This window comes from Camelus ferus, chromosome 4 (genome assembly GCF_009834535.1).
Source record: "Camelus ferus isolate YT-003-E chromosome 4, BCGSAC_Cfer_1.0, whole genome shotgun sequence".
NCBI classification, from domain to species: Eukaryota; Metazoa; Chordata; class Mammalia; order Artiodactyla; family Camelidae; genus Camelus; species Camelus ferus.
This window is the reverse complement of record NC_045699.1, coordinates 74,408,946-74,429,626: the sequence shown is the minus strand read 5'-3', so window position 1 is coordinate 74,429,626 and position 20,681 is coordinate 74,408,946. Positions and strand designations below refer to the sequence as shown.

Here is a 20,681-nt window from a genome sequence, read left to right as displayed (position 1 = left end):
CTCGTAGTCCCGGGAAGCCCAGCCTCAGAGACCCCCCAGTGTGATCCTCAGCCCCAGGCCAGCTGCCGCTCACCCCCTCCGTCCCCCCAGGACCGTCAGCCGACTAGAGCCAGATGGCCCGGAGCCGGGCATCCAAGGACACAGTCACGTCCCTCCCAGGAATAAGGACGTGGGTGGGAGGGACAGGTGGGAGCGTTTCGTTGAGTCCCAGTGACCCCAGAGCTCCTTGCGGGCCAGGCCAGGTGTTGCCATGGGGACAGGTGGCGAGAGCAGCAGGAGGCGGGCTCCCACCGAGGGCAGTGTCCCTCCCTCCTTGTGCAGAATGGTGTCAAGACCTTTTTTTTTTTGCTGTGAAAACCACAGCCTCCTCCCCCTGCTGCACGCACGCCGGCAGTGCTGAGCACGGGCACCAGGCGCCCGCGGGCTCCGCACACACTTGCTCGGCTGCAGCCCCACGACCATGCACAGCATCTTTGGTGGGTGAGGGGACGGCCTCTCTGGTCCTGCCTGGCCCTGTCACCAGCAGCCTGCGGCCCAGCACCAGCTCTGGGACAGCAGGGGACGGGGGCTCCCTCTCTCGAGGCCACCCCTGGACACTCTCCTGCCCCCCAGGGCCTGGGGCCTCTGCCAGGTGCCCTGGTCACTCCCCATCTGTCTGGTCCCCAAACCAGTGCCAGGTGCAGGGGCCGCGAGATGAAGCTCAGGCGCTCAGGAGACTCACACGTTCGTGTCCCCAAGACACGGACGTCCTCGGCCTCATACCAGCAAATGCAACCTTATTTGGAAACAAAGTCTTTGCAGGAGTAATTAAGATGGAAGCTGAGATGAGGGCAGTCTGGAGTAGGATGGGCCCTTAGTCCTGTGTGTCTGGGGTCCTTAAAAGCAGAGCAGAGCCGCGGAGGCAGACACACAGAGCAGAGAAGGCGGTGAAGGCGCAGACACAGAGGGAGGAAAGGGTCAAGGCTGGGGCCACACAGCTACAGACCAAGAGACCCAAGGCTTGCCGACCACGAGCAGGAGTCGGAGGGGCCTGGAAGATTCTCCCGCAGAAGGAACCAGCCCTGCCGACCCTGGGACTCCGGACTTCCAGCCTCCAGGCCTGGGAAAGCGTACGCTTCCCCTGTTTAAGCCGCAGGGTTGTGGTCCTTTCTTATGGCTTAAACTGTTGTTAAACCGTTACACGGGTGCCCGGGGCCTTGGGACTTGTCAGTCTCTGTAATGTGTGAGCCAATTCTTTAGAACAAGTCCCTTTATATATATATATACACACACACACACACCCCTTCTGTTGGCCCTATTGCCCTGACTCACACGGGAGCTGGGGTGGTGCTGAAAGGAGACAGTGAGGTGGGGGTGGGAGGGCACAGCTCAGGGGTAGAGCACGTGCTTAGGGGGCGTGAGGTCCTGGGTTCAATCCCAGGCACCGCCATGAAGGAGATGGTGGAGGGCCCGCCTGGGCAGAGGGCTGGGTGGGCGAGCCCGCCCCAGCAGGAGTGGCAGCGGCCCTGAGCGCAGTGGGCCCTTCCCGCCGCCAGCTGCCTAGCAACAAGATGGGTATCACAGACACCTCCAGGGATGCGCTGAGGACAAAACGCGGTGGTCAGGGACCAGCCGACTGCAGCCCACCAGCCAAAGCTGGCCCGTGGGGAAGTAAAGCTTTGCTGGCGCCAGCTGGTTCGCGCCCCCCGGCTTTCGGCCGCACGGCAGAGCCGAGCAGTTACAGTGGAGGCCGGACGCCCTTCAGAGCATGCACGTTTACTGCCTGGCCTTTTCCTGAGGCACTTTGCCCTCAGTGTCGCGTGAGGGGTCTCCGCCGGCCGTGCCCTGTGGGCGGGGGCCGGTCGGTTCTGTGGCGCTGGCACTTGGGCTGGCCTCCCTCACACGGGAGACAGGCTTCCCGGTCTGGGAGCCTCCCCCAGCTCATGCGGGGATTGCCAGGGCCAGCAGGGCCGAGGCCCAGCGCTGTCCCCTCTCAGGGCCCCCGTGGACTCTTCTTGGTGGCCATGCCACCCCGCGCCCCCTCAGTTCCTGCAGGCCGACACGCTGCCCGGCAGAGGCGCTAACTGTTAACGAAGGCGTTTGCTGTTAATGAAGCCGAGCGGTTCATTGATAACGGGGCGGGGGGGGGGGGCCGGCTGCTGAGAGCCACAGGGACGGGCCGTCGCCGAGCATGAACCTTCCTAGAGGGGTGGGGAAGGCAGGACACCTGTCAGCACCCCGAGTGAGGGCGCTGGGGGGCGGGCCTGCAGGGGGCTGTTTGCGGGATGCGGGCCGGCTGCTCACAGGTGGGGTCCTGATGAGCGGTCCCAGCTCGGAACTGAGTCATCTCAGAAAGTGGCCCTCAGGGTCAGAAACGTCTGTAGGGCAGACAGAGGCCTGTGTTTCCCACCAGCAAAGGCGGGGGGTGTGCAGAGAGTCGAGCCCCGTGTTTGCCCCGGGGAGGCCGGGCCGGGCAGGAGCAGACCGCCGGGGGCCTTCCCCTCCACTTCCATCCCTGATACCCAACCTCGGGAAAACTGGGCTCAGAGCATGAGAGTGGGGCAGCCAGAGGGCACGTGGGGGTCCCCTGGTCTCCCCTACGTCCCCACCCCCAGGCCGTGCAGCTGCTCCAAGCTCTGAGGAGGGTTGGTGGCAAGTCTGGGGGCCTGGGGAGCTCCCCCACCTCACCCCGACCCCATTTTCAGGTTAACTTCCATCAAAAAGGCCCACCAGCTCTAGTGCCAACTGAGGATGAGAACCTAGTCACCAAGGCTCTAAGGACCTCAGAAAGGAGAGGGGAAGCGGGTGTGAGAGGGAGGATGGTGGGCTTCCTGGAAGAGGGGGTTGAGCCTGCCTGGGAAGGACAGGCAGGATTTGGGCAAACAAAGCAGTGAGGGCCAGGCAGGCCAAGGTGGGAGGAGCGGGGGACAGTGGGGAACAGGGGGTAGGCAGCGAGGGTGCTTTAGGTGGAGAGGGAGGACCAGGTTCTCACGGATGCCACCCGGCGCCTCAGGGATCTGGAGTGGGGAGCGGGGAGCAAGGGCCCACACAGGACAGGGGTGAGGAGACGCCTGGAAGGGAGACACCCCCTGGGGTCCCTCCTGTGCAAAGACTGTCTGCAAAAAGTCCTGGGAGTGAGCCCCCAGCGCCTGACAGGGGCCCATGAACCAGGGGGTGCTCCCTGCAGAGCCTGTGAGGGCGAGTCTGTGCTCTGAGCAACCCCCGCCCCCGCAGGAGCACATCCAGGAATCAAGCACCCTGTTTAGAGACTGGGCCGGGCCTGCAGCCCTGGGGGGTGGGCCCCGCAGACAGTGCACCCGCCCCCCCAGAGGCCCTGGTGACTGCGGCCTGGGTGGGGCTGCAGGTGGGGCTGGCCGGTCTCACGGCCCTGTGGACCAGCTGGTGTCTGGGCTCTGGGGCGGGGGGGCCTGGCCCCGGGGCGGTCAGACGGAAGTACAGTGGCCCCAGGTGGGGGGGTGTCAGCAGTGGACGCAGTCATCTGCTCCAGGAGGGGACGTGGCCCTCCCACCAGGACCTCAAATCTGGGTAAGACAGCATTTCAACCCCCCCCCCCCCAAAACCCCTGCACGGCACCTGGCTGCATCCTCTTCCCGCAGACTCTGTTACGTGGATGTCCGTCCTCACACGCTGGGTGGGCAGTTACACACTGTGGTCCCTCCCCTCCAGGGACACTTCTCTCCTGTCCCTCGTGCACGCCACACTTGCCCCTGTTCGGGCTTCACGCTCGCTGCTCCCCCGAGAGGGTGCCCTTCCCAACGCCCGCACCCCTGGCTGCTCCCCCCGCAGACGTCAGTGCCACTGTCCCGCTAGGGAGGCCGCTGGCAGCAGCGTCCGCCGCCTTGGCCACCCTCCCCGCCTGTCCCCTCTGCAGCCCTTCTCAGCGTCTGCAGATGGGCCCCAGGAGGCTCTCCCGCTGCCGCTTCTCGTGCGTCCCCTGCGTGCTGTCCGTTCCGCGAGGACGGGCTGTGTCTCGCCCGGGTGCTCAGTGCCTGGCACCTGCTGGGTGCTGACTCAGTGGAAGGGAAGTGCAGAGGCCAAAGTTCTCGGAGGAGGTCGCTCCCGGAAGATAAGACTGCGGTGCGGGGAGCCCGGCTTCCACAGCAGCCGTGGGAAAGGGGCTCTTCCGTGGAAATGCGCCCGACCATCATTGAAACAAAGTGAATTCAGGACTGCTGGAGGTTTGATAAAAATTATAGACTCCCCTAAGTACCTTGTCCTCCGACGGCTGCACCTGGACATGCGCGCCAGGGCCCTTCCTGGACGGAGGACGGCAGGAGCTGATCGATCGCAGTGAAAGATGGCACAAGAAGAGGCCTGCGCGGGAGGAAGTCTCCTGAAGAGCATTTCAGTGCCCCCCAAGCTGCCCGGGACACCAGGGGCCCCGACGAAGCGGAAGCGTACAGTCTCGCTGCTGAGCTTCCCCCTCCGGCCGATCATCGGCTCGGCAGGTGGTTTTCCTCGGGCCACCTCTAAGGGCCCCAGGAACTGAATCAGTGAAAACCGGGGAACTCCCATAATGCTAAAAGTCACGTGTGGCTCCAGGAACCTGGTGCATTCCCATGCACCGAGGCACTCCTCTTGAAAAGCAGCTGAAAATGAGCTTCTGCTGTAAAATGAGAACACGGCTCTACCCCCACTGGCTCTCGGGGCGAGCCAGGGAGCCGCGAGTGGCCGAGCTGCCACAGGGCTCCCACTCAGTCCGTCCTGAGGGGGCTGGCGTGCGCCCCGCCGTGCGGATGAAGTGCTAGGTCAGCGAGCGGTGTCCCCATAGCCCCAGCACGCCTGGGCGTCACGCACACCCGTCTGGAGCAGAGGAAACGGCGTCACCGTTCCCTGCAGACGCAGCATGTGTCGTGCACACAGACACCGAAGGTGCTCACCCAGGGAGATCCTCAGTGAGAGACGAGGAACTGGGACTCAGGTGCTCCCAGTTTACAGCCTGGGAGCGGTACACGCAGCCCCGAGTCTGTGTCTCTGGGGCCCCGGACCCTCTTCTGACCGGAGGCCAATGCCACCCGCCAACTGGCGCAGCCACGGCTTCCTGGCCTATTTCCCCATCATCGCGTCGGACGTGGAAACCTCAGAAGGCTCCCTGACGTCACCATCGAGTCCCCTGGCGGCTCGTCGCACAGTCGTGCCTGCTGCCCCTGAAGCCATCCCCGAGCACACCTTACCGCAACAAGCCCCCTCCCCAAAGCCCCCTCGGGTGCGGTCTCCAAAGCGTTCCCAGCCGCGGGTGAAGCTGGTCTGGGCCGCGCCCTGGCAGCGGTGTGGCCGGCCCCGCCCCGGCCCCGGCTTTCACTGCCGGGACTCAGTCTGGATGCGCGAGAGGGGGCGTGCGGCCCACTTCCCTCCGCAGAGGGACTGGTACTTGCCACGTCTGCCTTCCTGCTTCGTTCCCGCAGCGAGTTATGGTTTCCTACTGGCTTCTACTTGGGGTCTTAACTAATTCATCTTTAAAACTGGGCCGGGAGACCCCCACCTCCCCAGGGGCGCTCTTCCGGCCGGATAAGCCCAGGTCCACCGCCTCACAGCCACAGGGGTGAGGGATGCGCGGCGACACGAGGTGCGGTCTGCAGGTGCAGGGCCCCCGCCGACGGCGCCCTTGAGGAGGCAAGACCCTCCTCCTCTGCCTTTGACCAGAGAAGAAGCCCCCAGACCCCCTTCCGTGCAGACACCCGCCGCTCACACTCGCCCCGGGGAGGGGCTGACACCCACCCGGCCCCCCCCCCCCGCTAGCCCCCCGACTGCGCTGGTGTCCGCAGGGAAGGTCTTTTCTCGTTTGTTTGTTTTTGTTTTTTGGGGGAAATTAGGCTTATTTACTTATTGTTATTATTTTAATGGCGGCCCTGGGGGTTGCGGTGCCCGGCACCCACCTACCGCTAAGCTGCGCTTCCCCCGGCGGGGACGTGCTGCCGCACTCCTGCCGCTGGGGGCACGGACGGCAGTGAGGTCCGAGGCCCCCACGTGGCGTCTGTCCCTCCCACGAGGGGTCTGCTTGCCTGGGAGGGTGCCCGCCCGAGGTCAGGGCCTAGGACAGCTGGCTCTGGGCTCCTCTCGGACCCTGAAGCAGGGTTTCCAGCCGCGGAAGTGGGGCCTCCGTGGCCACGGCACCGCGGCACGTCCTCGGGGTCCGAGACGTGAGCAGGAGCTCGGGGAGGCTGAGTGTGGACTCGGCTGTTCCGTCAGCTCCCTCCACGTCCTTTCTAAATGCTGCCTGTTTCTTCCAAGGGCTCCTTCCACAAAGCGGCCCTGTGGAGCCGCGCGGCCGCAAGCCGAGAGCCTTCCCCGCCCAGCTCCCCCACGCTCCGTGTGGAGGCTGGCTCCGTTCCCCAGATGGACTAGTTCTGTGCGTTTCTGTGGGAACAACGAAGCAGGTGCATCTCCAGCCGGCCGTGCAGTCCCACCGCAGCCCCGTCAGTGCAAGGTGCTAGGCGACCGCCTCCCCGAGGTGCGCGTGGTGCACGGGGGGCCTCACCACAGTGATCGGCAGCCGGGGCCAGGCCCAGGCGGCTTCCAATCAGCCACCAGAGTCTTTCCCTTTCCCTGCTGAGAAGTGGGGGGAGGCCTGGCTCACGCCCTCCATCAGCTTCTCTCTCTGGCCTCCCCTCACCAAGGTCTGCTTTGGCTCCCAAACCTGAGGCAGAACAGTGAGTGGTGGCACCAAGGAGACTTGCATCCAAATCCTGGCTCCTCCGTGACCACTGGTGCTGCTTACACTCCCTGTGAAATGGGAAATCAAATAGCTCCCAGGTCATAAGACGGTCTTGCAAATGAATGAGTTTATTTCGTCTTCTAACTGAGGCTCCCAGGGGCTTCTGGGTCCTGGGCACCGTGTGATTGACCTCGCTTCTCTGCATTTCTCCTGGCTCTGCCTTCTCCGTGTGTTGGCTCCATCCGTGGGCTGGCTGCCCTCATGGCCACAGCATTGTTGCCGGGAGCCGCCCCTTGTCCTTAGGTCCCCCTTCTCATCTAGGAAGGGCGAGAGCATGTCGCTTCCTACAGTGGTCGCCCGTGGGTTCTGAGTCTCACCGGGACGGGGCCAGCTCCACGTCAAGGGGGAGGGCTTCGCCCTGCCGCACCCCGGGGCCCACCCCAGCCCCTGCGTGGGGTCAGCGTGCTGCCTGGTGGGGGAGGGGAGGAGCAGGTGCTGCCTTCCTGGGGGCTCAGCCCTCGGCTCGGCGGCTGTCGGTCCTGCTCCTGCCGTAGGTCTTGATGTCGACAGCATCGTAATCTGGGTGACACGCAACCCTCGCCTCTTCCCAGCCTGCATCCGAAGGGGTGCGCGGGTGCCTTGGCCCGGCTGGGACTCAGCCTCAGACCTGACCAGTGCTGTGGCCTCTCAGAGTGACAGGCGACGGGCGATTTCTCTCCTTCTGGGCAAGTAAAGCCACTTACTTCCAAACCCACGAGAAGATTCTCGTTCCTTTATTTGCTGTCCATGATGGTCAGAGGCGAACTCACGTCCACGGCTCCCTTGGCTCCAAACTTAGGTGTCCTGGGTCACTGTCACACGTGTCACAGTGGTCATTTGCTGCATTAAACGCATGAAAGCCTGTGTTTCTCCCAGTTCTGACTGGCACCGAGGCATGGAATTAAGGACACCTGTTAGCAGGGCTGGGGGAGCACAGAGCCCCCCGGGGTTCTGCTCCCTGCATCTGACGGCCCCCGGGGCTTTGTCGGCCAACACCTCTGCTCTCTGGCTGCTCTGCAAAACTTCCCGAATCTGGCTCTGTTCCTGAAGGAGGGAAACTGACGGATACTCCACTGGTGACTCCAATTTCACTGTTTCTCTGGTTTTTAAGGGCCACGTTCTCCCATAGGCCGTTTCTCCGGGCCAAGTTAGGACCCACGCTCTGTCAGGCAGGGCAAGGTTCTCCCACCCGCGGGGGCTGGGGCAGGAGGCAGGAGTCAGGAATGCAGTGACAACGCCTGTGGCTGGGCGACTCACCGCGGAGAACCCCTCCTGCGCCCAGGCACCCGGCTCCTCGGTCTGCGGACGGCGAGCTCGGCCTCGGGGGTGCTCCCGGGTTCCGCGTCACCCGCAGGGCCTCGTCCTGCCCCGAGGGCTGGAGCAGGATGGGGCCAGTGCCTGGCCCACTGGCCACACGCTGGGCCTCTGGCAGGTGGGGCCGGCGGAGGGACCGCAGTGCCCCCGCGGGAGGGCGTCTCAGCCCCTCATGCCGTCAGCCACCAGTTTTGCCCTCTTTGTGGCACCTGCACGGCTGAGGGTCCCTGGTTTACTTGCTTCTGTCCGTCTTGACATCAGCCGCTCTCCCCCAGCTGCAGCCCTCCCCAGGCGTGACCCCCGCGGGCAGCCTGTCCCCCCCCAGGGGGTCCCACGTGGAGAGAACAAGAGAATGAGCGGGCACCTCAGCCATCTCTGATCCACGCGCAGCCCCGCTCACTCTGCGACCAGACCCCTTCCAGAAAGCACCAGAACTTCCAGAGATGCGGGTTTAGCTGAAAATAGCCCCCACCCCCGGCTTTGGCGCCCGGATTTCCCTTGTGCGTTTCTAAGGCATCGAGGAATGGGCTTTGCTTCTGGTCCTGCGGTTTCTGGGGCCGCGGGCAGCTGGGGGCTCTCCCGCGGGGACCGCGGCACTTCTCTGCCTCCCCCAACCCCGGCCGAGAAGACCTGCAGGGGCCCCGCGCCCCGCGGCAAAGGCCACTCGGCCCGGGGTGGGCTCCCGGCAGGTGCCTCCCCCCCTCCCTGGGGAGCGCGTACTGTGACATCCTGAGGGGCCCGTTAGCAGCCACGTGAAAGCACTAATCAGCGCGTTAGCGAGGGTTTAGCTCGTCAACGCTGTTAATCCTCAAGTCACATCACCCGCCCGCGCCTGCGCCCACGCAGGCAGGGAGAAGTCACCAAGCACGGGGCCCCGCGGGCGCATGTGGCTAGGGCGCAGGTGTGGCGTGGGGCCCGGAGCCGTCCCCTTCTCTCACAGCCCATGGCCAGGCCTTTCTGAGTTCACCCTGCTGGGCTGGCCTTGCCAGGGTTGGGGGAGGGCATGGACGAAGGTGATGGAGGGGGTCCCAGGCCAGAGACGGGGAAAGAGTGTCGCACGCCGAGCAGTCGGCTGTGTGAACCCCTGGGTGGGGACGCGAGAGCCACGGGCGAGCTGTGAGACGGACGCTGAGCAGAGGGCTCAGGGCTCTGAGCCTCCGAGGATCTGCCAGCCGACGCCAAGTCCCGCCACCCTGAGGGTGTGCTCCCAGCTTTGGCGAGCACGCACGCACGCAAATCCCTGGGATGTGTTAACGCGGCTCTGCTGGGCCACGAGCTGCACACCAAGTAGCAAGGACTTAGGGTGTGAGCTCAGGCCTCCGTGTGCTCGCCTGGAAAACGGCAGTGATCACACGCATTGTGTCCCTGTGCTGTGAGGATCGAGGAGAACGAACGTCCAATGCTGGTCCACTGACGACAGTGTTAGGAGGAGGAAGGGGAGGAGGCAGGTCCTGGAGGCAGATCCGGGTCGGGTCGGGGCTGCAGGAGGCCGGGCTGCCTGGGGGCTCGGGCACCCATCAGAGGAGTGCACCCCCATCTGGGGTGACCCGGCCTTGGTACAACTTCTCAGATGGTCCTCCCACCCAGAGGGCGTCGTTCCATCCTCCGGCCGAGCAGGCCGAGGCTCGGGGGCCTTCCCGGGCTGGGAGGGGCGGAGCTGTGCCCACTGTGACCCAGTGCTCCACGTCCTCTCAGCCCCGCAGGCTTCCCCATCCGGGGGGGGGGGCAGGCTCCCGGGGGAGGTGGACATTCACTGGGCATGTCGAGTGTCCGGTGTGGGCCATCAGGGTCACGTGAGGCTGGGGGGCTACGTCTGGAAAAGGAGATTCAAGCTAGAACGTGAGAGGCCCTGGGAGACCCCGAGGGACGGGTCATCAGACTGTCCCAACCAGGGGTCGCTCTGAGCAGGGGCCCCTGTCAAGTCAGCTGCAGATCATCTCCATTCACTCATTCATTCATTCATCATTTATCCAGCGCACCTCCTGCCTGGCGTCCCAGGCAGGAGTTTGGGGTCAGCTGTGACAAGCCTGGCGAGGCCTCTGCTCCCATGCCCATCGGGAGAGAAACTGTCACCAAGAAACCCGGGTGATTCAGGTGGCTTGGGGACAACTCAGGTCGGGTGGTCAGGCACGGTGTCTTCGGTAGAACATGCTGTGGGCAGAGGGACAGTGTGTGCAAGGCCCTGAGGTGGAGCCAGCAAGGCGGGTTTGAGGGCAGAAAGGAGGCGCAGAGTGTGTGGGAAATGCACGGGGCAGGGTTCTGGCTTCTCCGCGCCGGCTTCCTGGGCGGGTGCAGCGCAGCCCAGGGACTCTCCTTTCGGAGGAGCTGGGGTTTGATGGGTCTCCCCCACCGCCCCCTCCAGCCCACGTGTTCCTGGGAGCAGGGATCAGGACCCCAGCCCAGGACCTGGGGCACAGCAGCTGCCAAATGAATCCCAAGGAAACAAGCAGGTTGGCACTTCCTCCCAGTTGGGGGCGAGGCAGGGTGGTCCTTGGAAATGACAGCCCCTCCTAACCCTGCCGGAGTTCAGAAGGCAAACGGACTCCCCAGGCTGCGTCCAGCCTCTGGGCTGAGAACCTGGAGGTCCCACGGAGAAGGGGCGAGCTGGAAGGGCACTGGTAGTCCACGCAGCTGTCGTCCCAGGCGACAGAGAGGGCTGCCCGGGCAGGCGGGTCCTCCGCCCCTTCCTTTGCCAGATTCTGCCACGTAACCAAAAAGCCTGTCTCACGACCTCCGCGTCTGCCTCTGGCTCCTGCCTCCACCTGCGGGCTGGCCCCGTGGGCCTCACTCGGACCAGCAGGAGGGGCGGAGCTGGCTGGGGCGTTGGGGCTGACTCTCCACAGGACAGATGGAAAGTGGAGGCCTCTTAGGGCCCGTGCCTGCCCCCGCCGCCTGTCGCCTGGGCCCACGTTCCATGGGCCAAAGGCTCCATGATGCCCAGGGAAAGTGTCCTCCCACAGCGGCTGGGCCGTGGGAGGGAAGTGTGCAGAACCCTGATCTGCGCCCCCGCCGTCTCTGCCCGGCGTCCTGCCGTGTTCTGGCTCCTTAGCTCCAGGCTGTGCAGCTCTGTGGCTGAGCGCCTGCAAACAGAGCCAGTGTCCTCAGCCCTGGGGCCCTCAGCTGCTGCCCCCTGGCTCCCCGCCCGCTCATCCACCTGCTCCCACCCCGCCCCAGGGTCCTTCCCGTCCGTGTCCACCTGGGCTCACGGTGTCCACAGGGGAGGGTAGCCCAGACCCCTGTGCTGAGGCGGGCGAGGGAGCTTTTGTGGCGTCACCAGACAAACGGGAGGCTCGGGCCTCTATCCCCCCTCCCCGCCTGGGCCTCCAAACAAATGAGCTGCCTCTGAGTGGCGCGCGGGAGATCCGTCTCCCCCTGGGCCGAGTCCACGACACAGGTATTCATCTCCGCCGCCTCCTGAATTTATAGACGGCTGCGCACATCCCCTCCCGAGGAAATCTGTTAGCAACGACAAATAGGGCCTCCCGCCTTGGGAACAAATGCCCGGCCATGTGATTTACAGCCGCCGCTGCGGCGTCGCAGGCGGGCAGGGGAAGGCGGCGGGCACAACGCAGAGATGTCCCCAGCCCGTGGGTCCTTCCCGGCGGCTCCCAGCGCCCCCTTTGTGGTTCCTCGGCAGTGACAGTGGCCTGACCACCTACCCCAGACCTCAGAGGACCTGGGGGGAGCCGGGTGAAGGAAGCCAGCGTGGCCCAGGGGAAGGGGCGGCCTGGGCCTCCCTCTGCTCTTCGGCCAGGTTCCTGGGGCCGAGAAGGAACAACGGCCCCTCCCGGGATGGCAGCTGTGCTCCGGGCCGGCGGCACCTCACTCCACCCGGGCATCGCTGGAAGGGCGAGGAGGAGGCCCGGCTCAGTTCCACCTGGGAGACGCCCTCTGCTCTCCCTGCCTCGTTAGCTCGTTCACAGCCCCGAGTGCACGGGGACTGACTGACTTGTGCGCACCGGTTCCCCCTCGCCCTTTGCAGACCCTCCGGAGAGGCCCAGGATCCGCGGAACACTGAGGGGTGCCAGCCCGGACCCCCACATGGAGAAGCGCAGCTGGGCCCAGGCGGCGTGGCCCCGGGAGCCGGCCGGAGTTGGGGCCAGGTTCCCACGCAGCCCCGTGGGCCCCTGCCCTCCCGGCCTCGCTGCCCTGAGCTGCTCCCCACGGCTCCGCTGCGCACCCCTCGGGCATGCACCTCCTCCCAGCACCCCCCCCACCGCGGGGCGTCGAGAGGCACCCCAGCAGCCGCAGCCCCTCCCGCGCCCCTCCCCCGCCCCTCCCCCGCCCCTCCCCCGCCCATCCCGCGCCCCTCCCCCCCACCCCGCGCCAGCCAAGCCAGTGTTGGTTTGCACCTTCCACGCGTCTTTCTCCCTCTGGCCCTGAAACCCTGCCCGACGCAAGCCTGGAGGCTGTTAGCATCACCCCAGTTTGCTGGAGACGGACCCGCCCAGGTGTCGGGGGGAGCGGGGCCAGGAGCTGCACGCAGGCCCCTTCCTCCCTTCCCACCCACCTCCCCAGGGACCCGCCTCGCCTGCTGCGGCAGCAGCGCCGACCCTGGAGGGGGCTCCTCTCTGGGCACCCCAGGCCATGCACTGAAAGGAGCAGCAGGACAGTCTGCTGAAAGGCAAGCGCGCCCGTGCCGCTGCCCTGGGCTCAGGGCGCAGGGACGCTGCCGGCCAGACGGTCTGTTGTTCACAGAGCTCGGTGGCACGGGCTTGGCGGAGCCCCGCCCCTCTGCTGGGGTTGGCATTCGAGGGCTTTGTGGGTGGCTAGTGGGTTTCCGTGCACCATCGTGCTGGTGAATGTGTTTCTCAGCGGGAGAGAGACCTGCTTTCATCGCTGGGAGGTCAGGACAAGCTCCTTGTGGACATCTGGACGCTCAAGGACGTCTGGAGCAAAGTTACGGCGAGCCTGGACCACTTCGCCTCTCCCAGGATGGGCAGGTGCAGGGGATGCCTTATGAAGACAGGGCCCAGAGCTCCTGGGGGAGCCCTGCCTGTGGGCTGGCGTCCTCCTGTCCCGAGGCTCTGGTCTCCTTGGCTGAATGGACAGGAGGAACTGAAGTTTCCAGAGTGCAAACAGACTCCACCTCTTCCCAGCTGCGTGGAAACACACCTGCTACTCCCATCCCGGGAGGCCTCCCACCTGCTTCATGGGCGCTCCGGGCACCTGCAGCCAGAGGCCGGGAGGAGCTAACTGGCCTCCAGTTTCCCCACTTACACCCCAGTTTTCCACGCAGAGCTGTCTGAGGCCCACCGAAACCCCTGCTCCCGTCACATCCCCAGCTCAGACGCACCCTCCACTGAGGGAGACTGTTTCCCCGGAGGACATGCTGCCCTTCACCCACCGGCCTAGGGGTCGGACTCGGAAGCAACGGCCACACCCACAGCCCTGCAGGCTTGGCGGGCAGCTCTCAGAGGGACTCGGAGGCCACGAACAAAGCTGCCCGGCCTTGGCCCCGGCCCGGCCCCGGCCCCGGCCCCGGTGGACTCCTCTGCCCCACCGGCCCCGGCCTGCCCTCCAGGCTGTGTGATACACCGGCGCACTGCTGGGCAAAGCGCCTCTCATTCAGTTGTGAGGGGTGTGTGTGTGTGCGTGTGCATGTGTGTGTATGTGTGTGTGTGTCTGTGTGTGTGTGTGTGTGTGAAAGAGAGGGAGAGAGGGAGAATCTGGCTGGTTTTATTTTTATTGTTTTGCATTTTCCAATTACTACCTTGGAACTGAAAAACAAGCATATTACACTAGATGGATATGAGTTCAGACTTCGCTGTCAGAAGGTTCCGGGTCTGGACCCTGGCTCTGCCACCCATCGGCGCTGCAGCCCTGAGGAAGGAACAGAGGAAGGTAGGAAGGGAAGGAGGCAGGGAGGGAGGGAGGAAAAATCTCTCCCTTGGGGAAGAGCCAGCCCTCCCCTCATCTCAGACCCTCGAATGGGCTTGGAACGGGGTTTGAGCGGAGCCCTCTCAGAGAGTCCTTCCTAGAGGTCGCCATCCTTCGAGGTGGAGGCGGAGGTCAGAGCCCGGAAGGTCCAGCCCTCGCTCCGGCAGACTGCAGGCCACCCCTCGTGTTGCCGCTGCCGCGGGAGGCCGGTCCCGAGCTCCGTCCGAGGCCTGGTGGGCCGCGGGAGCTGTCCCGGGCCTCGCGCTTGGTGGCCGCCGGGCTGCCAGACGGGGCTCCGCGGGGGAGGAGGTGCCGCACCCTCAGTCAGAGCCCCTGGGACCCGGGACGGACACAGCTCGCCTGTTCTAGGGCCCGGGGTGCTCTTTTTAGTCAGTTTTCGCGCCTCCAAGGCAGCTGCCGGAAGGCCAAAGCTGGTCATTTCCAAGGAAAGAAGAGCCCAGTGTTTTCCCAGGACGGGCAGGGAGAGCCCGCCCGGCGTGGGGGGCGCTGCTGCGCCTGGGGCCCCGGTCTCTGCCGAGGAGCTCAGCCGGAAAGTAAAGGAGCACCGCGGTGATGTGAGCGAACACAGCCCACCGAAGGCTACGTGCGGGCTCTGCACTGAGGGCCCCGTAGGCGCCGCCCGCCACCGAGGGCGTGCTCAGAAAGGACCAGGACCAGTGGCACCTCTGCAGTAACCAGAGAAGGAGCTGCCGGAGTCGGGGCTCCTTACCAGCTGCACAACGCATGCTCTGTGCTCCAAACTGCTTCACCAGGACTAAATGCCTCCCTCAGGCCTTCTGGTCTGAGTTCCATCCTGTCTCGGGAGGATGAAGGCGTCCCCAGTGGCCAGCACTGTATCCTGCCTCCTCAGCTTCCACCCTCCCCTCCCGCCTTAGGAACAGTTTGTTTGTTTGGCACAGCAATGCAATATCCCCAGCTGCACACCCCAGGGCTAGGCTGGCCCCCGAGACCCAGTTCTGGTGGAGATGTATGTAAGCTCAAGTCTGGCGGGTGGGGCTCCTAGAAAAGCCACCGTTTTCTTGATCAAAGGAGGCCGATTCAGCTGCTGACCCCTGTTGCCTTTCTCCCTTCTCCCTTCCCCTACCCTCAGTGTAAATGATGCCCGGGGCTGCTGCAACCATTTTGTGACCTAGGGGCTGAGACTGGGTCCCTGATGTCACTGAGGCGCTGAGGAGCAGTCCTCTGGATTTATATGTTAGGTGGGGAAGGAAAGAATCTGCAAGTGGATAAGCCGCCAAGGTCAGTCTTTGGTGACACAGAACGTAATGCCGCCCCCATCGGGTCCCCCACCTCACTGAACCTTTAATGGGAGAATGTACTTAAGCCACATCTCTTGGTCTGTGCGTGATGAAGCCTCGGGAAGTGAGAGTTAACTGACAGTTACCTGTGCTGGTTCTTTTCAGAGGATGAGACGGGCAGTTCAGCTCTGGGTGGGCAGCTCAGCACGGCAGTCGAGGAGGAAACAGCAGACCCGACCTTTGGTCTGGAATTGCAAGAGAAATCTTGGTACGTTCAACAGGAACTGTGTGTATCAGGGTCACCAGGGAGGCTGTTGGGAATCCTGGGCCAGGCAGACTCTCCCAATCAGGGCCCCTGGGGGTCAGAGGCAGGAATCTGCTTTTAGAACTAGCCCCCCCCCCCCCCCGTGAGTCCTATCCCCTCGTGTGTGTACAAGATGGTGCACCAGCCCCTCCCTCCCCGGGCCCTCTGCATGTGCATATGCACGTGTGTGTGTGCGCACAAGATAGCCCACGAGCCCCTCCCTGGGTCCTCTGCACATGTGTGTGCACACGTCCGTGTGCATGTGTGTGTGTGTGTGTGTATGAGACAGCCCATGAGCCCCGCCCTGGGCCCTCTGCACCTGAGCAGGATGCTGAATGTGAAGTCAACTCAGGACACGTTTTACTGGGCAGTTAGCAAAGCCATCCCCACTGACAATCACTGCATCTCTTCAGGCGCTCACGTAGAGCTGGAAATCTTATAGCCTCACCTCCTGCAAGCCACTCAACAGCCCCACGAGGCAGGCTGGGACTCAGCCATCCCCACCTCACAGAAGCAGAGAAGAGTCTCAGGCTGGTGGTGAGACTTGCCTGCATCCCAGCTGGTGGGCAGAGGGGCAGAGATTTGAGCCCAGGACGTCCTCCCTCCCCTACAGCAGGGGGTGCGGGCTGTGGACCAGGGACTCCCTGCAAGCCTGGCCCAAGCTCCCCATGTCAGACTGAAGCCTCCAACCCTCCACATCCCAGGGGTCACTTACGTCAGGACCCTTTGCAGAAGGAGGAAACAGGCCCAGAGGGCGCGGAGCAGCCTGGGCACGCAGCTGGGTGCCGCAGAGCCCGGGGAGGCCTGGGTTTCTCCGGCCGCATTGTACAGAACAGTTCCCCAGGACAGACACGCAGGCTGCACCTCCAGCCGGAGCCTGGACTCACACCAGGCTGTGCCTGGGTCGCCACATCACTGTGCTCCCAAGGTCGTTTTCTGCCAGCCACCAACAGGAGCAGGGGAGGGTGACAGGACAGGAGGAACAGGAGGGCTAGCGTGACAGGAGAGCCAGGGCTGGCGGCCGGGGACACAGTGAGGACCGGGGAAGCGAGGTCACCACGGTCCCCGCCTTTCCCCATCAGCCGTCTCAGAGATGCTTCCCCGACCTCTCCCCTTGGCCGTCACGGAGGAAGGGGGGGAGGAGGAGGAGGACAGGCGCGGGGCCAGCAGGAGCCCCCTTGCTCCGAGAGGGGCGGGGGTGCGTCACCCAGACGGGGGTTCTGCTCGTAGTGCCCCATGAGCTGGGCTGGCGGCTTCCGGAGTGGATGTGATCGCACTTCGGTGTCTGCTCCCCAAATCCTGATGGAGAGCCTCTCTGGGAGTTGTGCCTGTGAAGAACCTGGAGCATCCTGTTTTCCGAGAGAACTGATTTATTAAGCGAGCAAACACTGAGCGCCTGGACCTGGCACGCAGGGGTTCCCTGCCTGCAGGGCTTGCCAGCTCCAGGGGCTGCAGTCCTGGTGTGGGGGCGCAGGCTATTGTGGGGACACACCACTGCGGGTGTCACCACTGCAGTCCCCCTCCAGGCACCTTGGACGGCACTCCTGGGTCCCTGAGGGTGGTCGGGCCGTGTGACAGCTTCTGACCAATGAGCTCTGAGCAGAAGGGGGTGTGGCGCTCAGGGCTGAGCATTTAATAGCAGGCGCAGGACCCTCGAGTGCCGGTCTCCTCCGCCTCTGGGACCAGAACGCTCCCCCCGGGGGTGCTCGGCCTGAGCAGGGCCTGGGGCTGACGCACACGTCCATGCGTGTAACTGAACCCTAAACCCTTGTTATCTGAAGCGACTGGGACTCTGTCAGACTGTCCTGGCTGATCCAGGCCGCGAGAACCGGTGCCCTGTAACGCACACGCGATCGTGGGTCACGGCGCTATCTGAGCGGCTGTGTCGCAGGGTCAAGCCCCCAGGAAGCCCAGCGGGTGCACAGACAGGCCTGAGGGGCTGTTCCCGGCTCAGCCCACCGAGTAGGACAGAATTCTCAGCTTTGACGCTGTGCTTTTTTTCCCGTCAACGGTTTTGGCAACTGTGAAGGGACTATTCCAAAGAGGTAAGGGGGGAGCCAGGACGTACAGGAGCTTTTGCAAAAAAAACCAGGTAGTCGGAACATCAAAATATTACTGCTAATTAGAGAACACCAGACGCCTCAGGTCAATGGATTTAGCACTTCTCTGTGCACGGGAAGACGCCAGAGTCCGGGCTTAATGAGGTCATTCCTTTCATCTGCACCTTAACTTCCTAGGGCCAGTGTCCCGTGTTATTTTTTTTCCTCCATCTGAATCCCCTCAGGGTGCACCACTGTGTGTGTGTGTGTGTGTGTCTGTGTGTGTGTCTCTGTATGTGTGTCTCTGTGTGTGTGTACGTGTGTGTCTGTGTGTGTACGTGTTTGTGTGTGTCTCTGTGTGTGTACCTGTGTGTGTGTGCACGTGTGTGTGTGTGTGTATGTGTGTGTCTGTGTGTCTGTGTGTGTCTGTGTTGTTGTACGTGTGTGGCCTGTGTGTTTACGTGTTTGTGTGTGTACGTGGTGTGTGTACGTGTGTGTGTGCGTGGGTGTGTGTACTGTGTGTGTGTCCTGTGTGTGTGTGTGTGTACATGTGTCCTGTGTGGTCCGTGGTTTGTGTGTTTCTGTGTGTGTATGTGTGTGTGTGGTGTGTGTCTCTGTGTGTGCCTTGTGTGTGTGCACATGTGGTCTGTGTGTGTGTATATGTGTGTGTTTGTGTGTGCATGTGTCTGTGTGTGTGTACAGTGTGTGTCTGTGTGTGTACGTGTTTGTGTGTGTCTGTGTGTGTGTCTGTGTTTGTGTGTGTGTACGTGTGTCTGTGTGTCCGTGTTTGTGTGTTTCTGTGTGTGTGTATGTGTGTGTCTGTGTGTGCATGTGTGTGTGTGTGTGTGTGTGTCTGCACGGGGGACCCTGCAGAAAGAGGCTGTGGGTGGGGGATGGGGCGTGCCAGGCAGAGGAGAGGCCCCCAGTGAAGCCCACACGGTGGGGAGGCCCCCCGGGAGTCCCCTAAAGGCCCTGAGCACAGTGTGGGAGCGTGTGGGCTCCGGGCACCAGCCGGCCGGGAGACTGGGCCCGTCTGACAGCACTGGTCAATGAGAACTTTCTAGACTGCACCCCTGAGGGTGGGAGCCTGGGAGGGCGAGGGGAAGCTGGGGCTGAGGATGGAGAGGAGGGCCTGCCCTCAGGCTGGGGGAGGGGAGACACGGAGTGGAGCCAGACACTCTTTCTGGTCTGAGGCTGGGTCTGTGGACAAGGCAGGAGGAATGGGTCTCAGTGCCTCGGAATGACCAGAGTCAGCCGTGTCTGAGATCCCGTCCTAAGAAGAACTTCTCCACCAAGTGAGCTTCAAAGGGACAACGAGAGACACTGGCTTCACCCCATGACCCTGCTTCTGCCACTTCATGATTTTGTAGGTCCTAGGAGCCCAGGAAGGCTCCCTGGAAGAAGGGGTGTGTAGTGGAAACCAGAGAAGCAGCTTTTGCTCATTGAACGGCTGCCTTGGGCCTGCGGTGGGGACATAGGAGGAGGGGCAGCTGTTGCTCTGAGATCGGCCGAGGGCAGGCGGCGGGGGGCCCGGAGGGGAGAGGGCGGCGGGGGGCCTGGAGGGGGAGGAGTGGGCTTTACAGGCTGCGCTGTCCTCTCGGCCTCCAGGCCAGGGTGAAGCCCCGCCCCGTCGTCCTCCCTCAGCGAGAATTCACCTCTCCTCTCAGCTCCACTTGCCAGAGTTTGCACAGGGAGGAGGCGTGGGGCTCCCCGCACAGCAAGCGGGCTAGTTGGGTGCTGGCCCACAGCGGGACTTGATAAACCCTGTTTAATAGGCGACATCACCCTCACACAGAGCCCTGGCCGGCCAGGAGCCAGTGGGCAAACCCACAAGGTCACACGGTGAGAGGGAGATGCTGTCACCTCCTGCCAGCTGCCTGCCCGGGGACAGTGGGGGTGGGGAATGCAGTGGCCAGGCTGAATGTGCACCTCGAACCCCCAAACCTGTGAATGCCTTCGTCCCTCAGGGCCAACAGTCTCGTGTTGTGGGGAGAGCCAGATTCGGCCAGTCCCAGGGGCCTGGGGTGGGACCCTGGTTCTGTCCCGGGTGAGAGGCGAGACCCTGGCTGCCCTGAGCCTTTGCCCGTACTCTGGGAAACGGGGCCGGGGCACCCACTGGCCGACACGTGCTGAGACCCGAGGTGGAGGGTCTTGCCGACACCGGTACCCTCCTCGTGGCAGCCCCCAGGGCTCCCCCGGACGCCCTGCCCAGCCCCCGTGGGCAGGACCCCGCCCTGCTCAGCGCCCGGGCAGAGGCCAGAGGGCAGGAGAACACGGGCGAAGCCGTGTTCTGGGTCTGGCTGGCCCAGCCAGACCGGGCGGCTGTCTCACGGCCAGAGGGCCAGCTGGCGTGGGGCCCCCGGGAAGCAGGGGGGAGGCGGTGCACAGCTCGGATTCACGGCCCCGGCAGGTCCGCGGGCACACCGGCCTGGAGGGCGGAGGGGCCGGCTGCTCGCGTCCACAGAGCCGGCTTCTCTTTCTCCTCCCTGACTGAGAGGTGAAGGTGTCTGCTCCCCATTAATCTTTGTGAGAAGGCACCGCGGGCTGATGTAATTAAGCGCTCGCATCTGGTTGCCATAGCGTTCCCGCCAGCGCCGGGGCCGTCAGCCGGCAGAAGTCGGTGGCACGTTCACCTCCTCCCCGGTTCTGAACTTCCGCGAGCTGATGAGGAGTCCGCCCGCTGCTGTGATCTCACCCCCTTGGCGGCTCCCGCGCTGCCTTGATGAGCTGCCAGCCTGACGGGGGGACATCACCCGCCCGCGCGTCATCTCTGGGTGCCAATTTGTCTGGGTTCCGAGGCCTGCTTGCGATTCCCGCAGCGGAGGCCGGGCCATGTGCCGCACACAGTCACGGAAGTCCTTCAGTGAGTCTGACCTTCGCGCCTCCCAAGCTGTCTGCGGGGCCACTTTGCGGTGGACGGACGCTGCGGGGCTGGGGGCGCTTGGCCCAGCCTGCAAGCGTCCCCACGCTGGAGTTTTGCTTGCCTGGGGAGGACCCCTCCTGGGGTGGCCCGGAGCACAGACAAGCATTTACAGAGTGTCTGCCTGCGCCAGACCCAGAGGACATAGAGCCGGGCGGATGGGGCGCTGCCCTCACACAGCAGGGGGCGGGGGAGGCTTTGCAGGTGCAGAACACGACCAGGAAAACAGCTCGCCGTCGTGGGTCGAGTGGTGGCCCTGCCTCCCCCACCC

At 64.0% G+C, this 20,681-nt stretch overlaps 1 long non-coding RNA gene across 1 annotated transcript; it reads right to left on the bottom strand.

Annotated features, from left to right (window-relative positions):
* Positions 1 to 12,628: 12,628 nt before the first annotated feature.
* LOC116663326 lies at positions 12,629 to 17,725 on the bottom strand. Its single transcript, XR_004319594.1, has 3 exons — positions 16,167 to 17,725; positions 15,294 to 15,392; positions 12,629 to 13,831 (listed from the first exon to the last, which is right to left on the bottom strand). It is a non-coding gene; the product is annotated as an uncharacterized LOC116663326 (long non-coding RNA).
* Between the last annotated feature and the right edge of the window lie 2,956 nt (positions 17,726 to 20,681).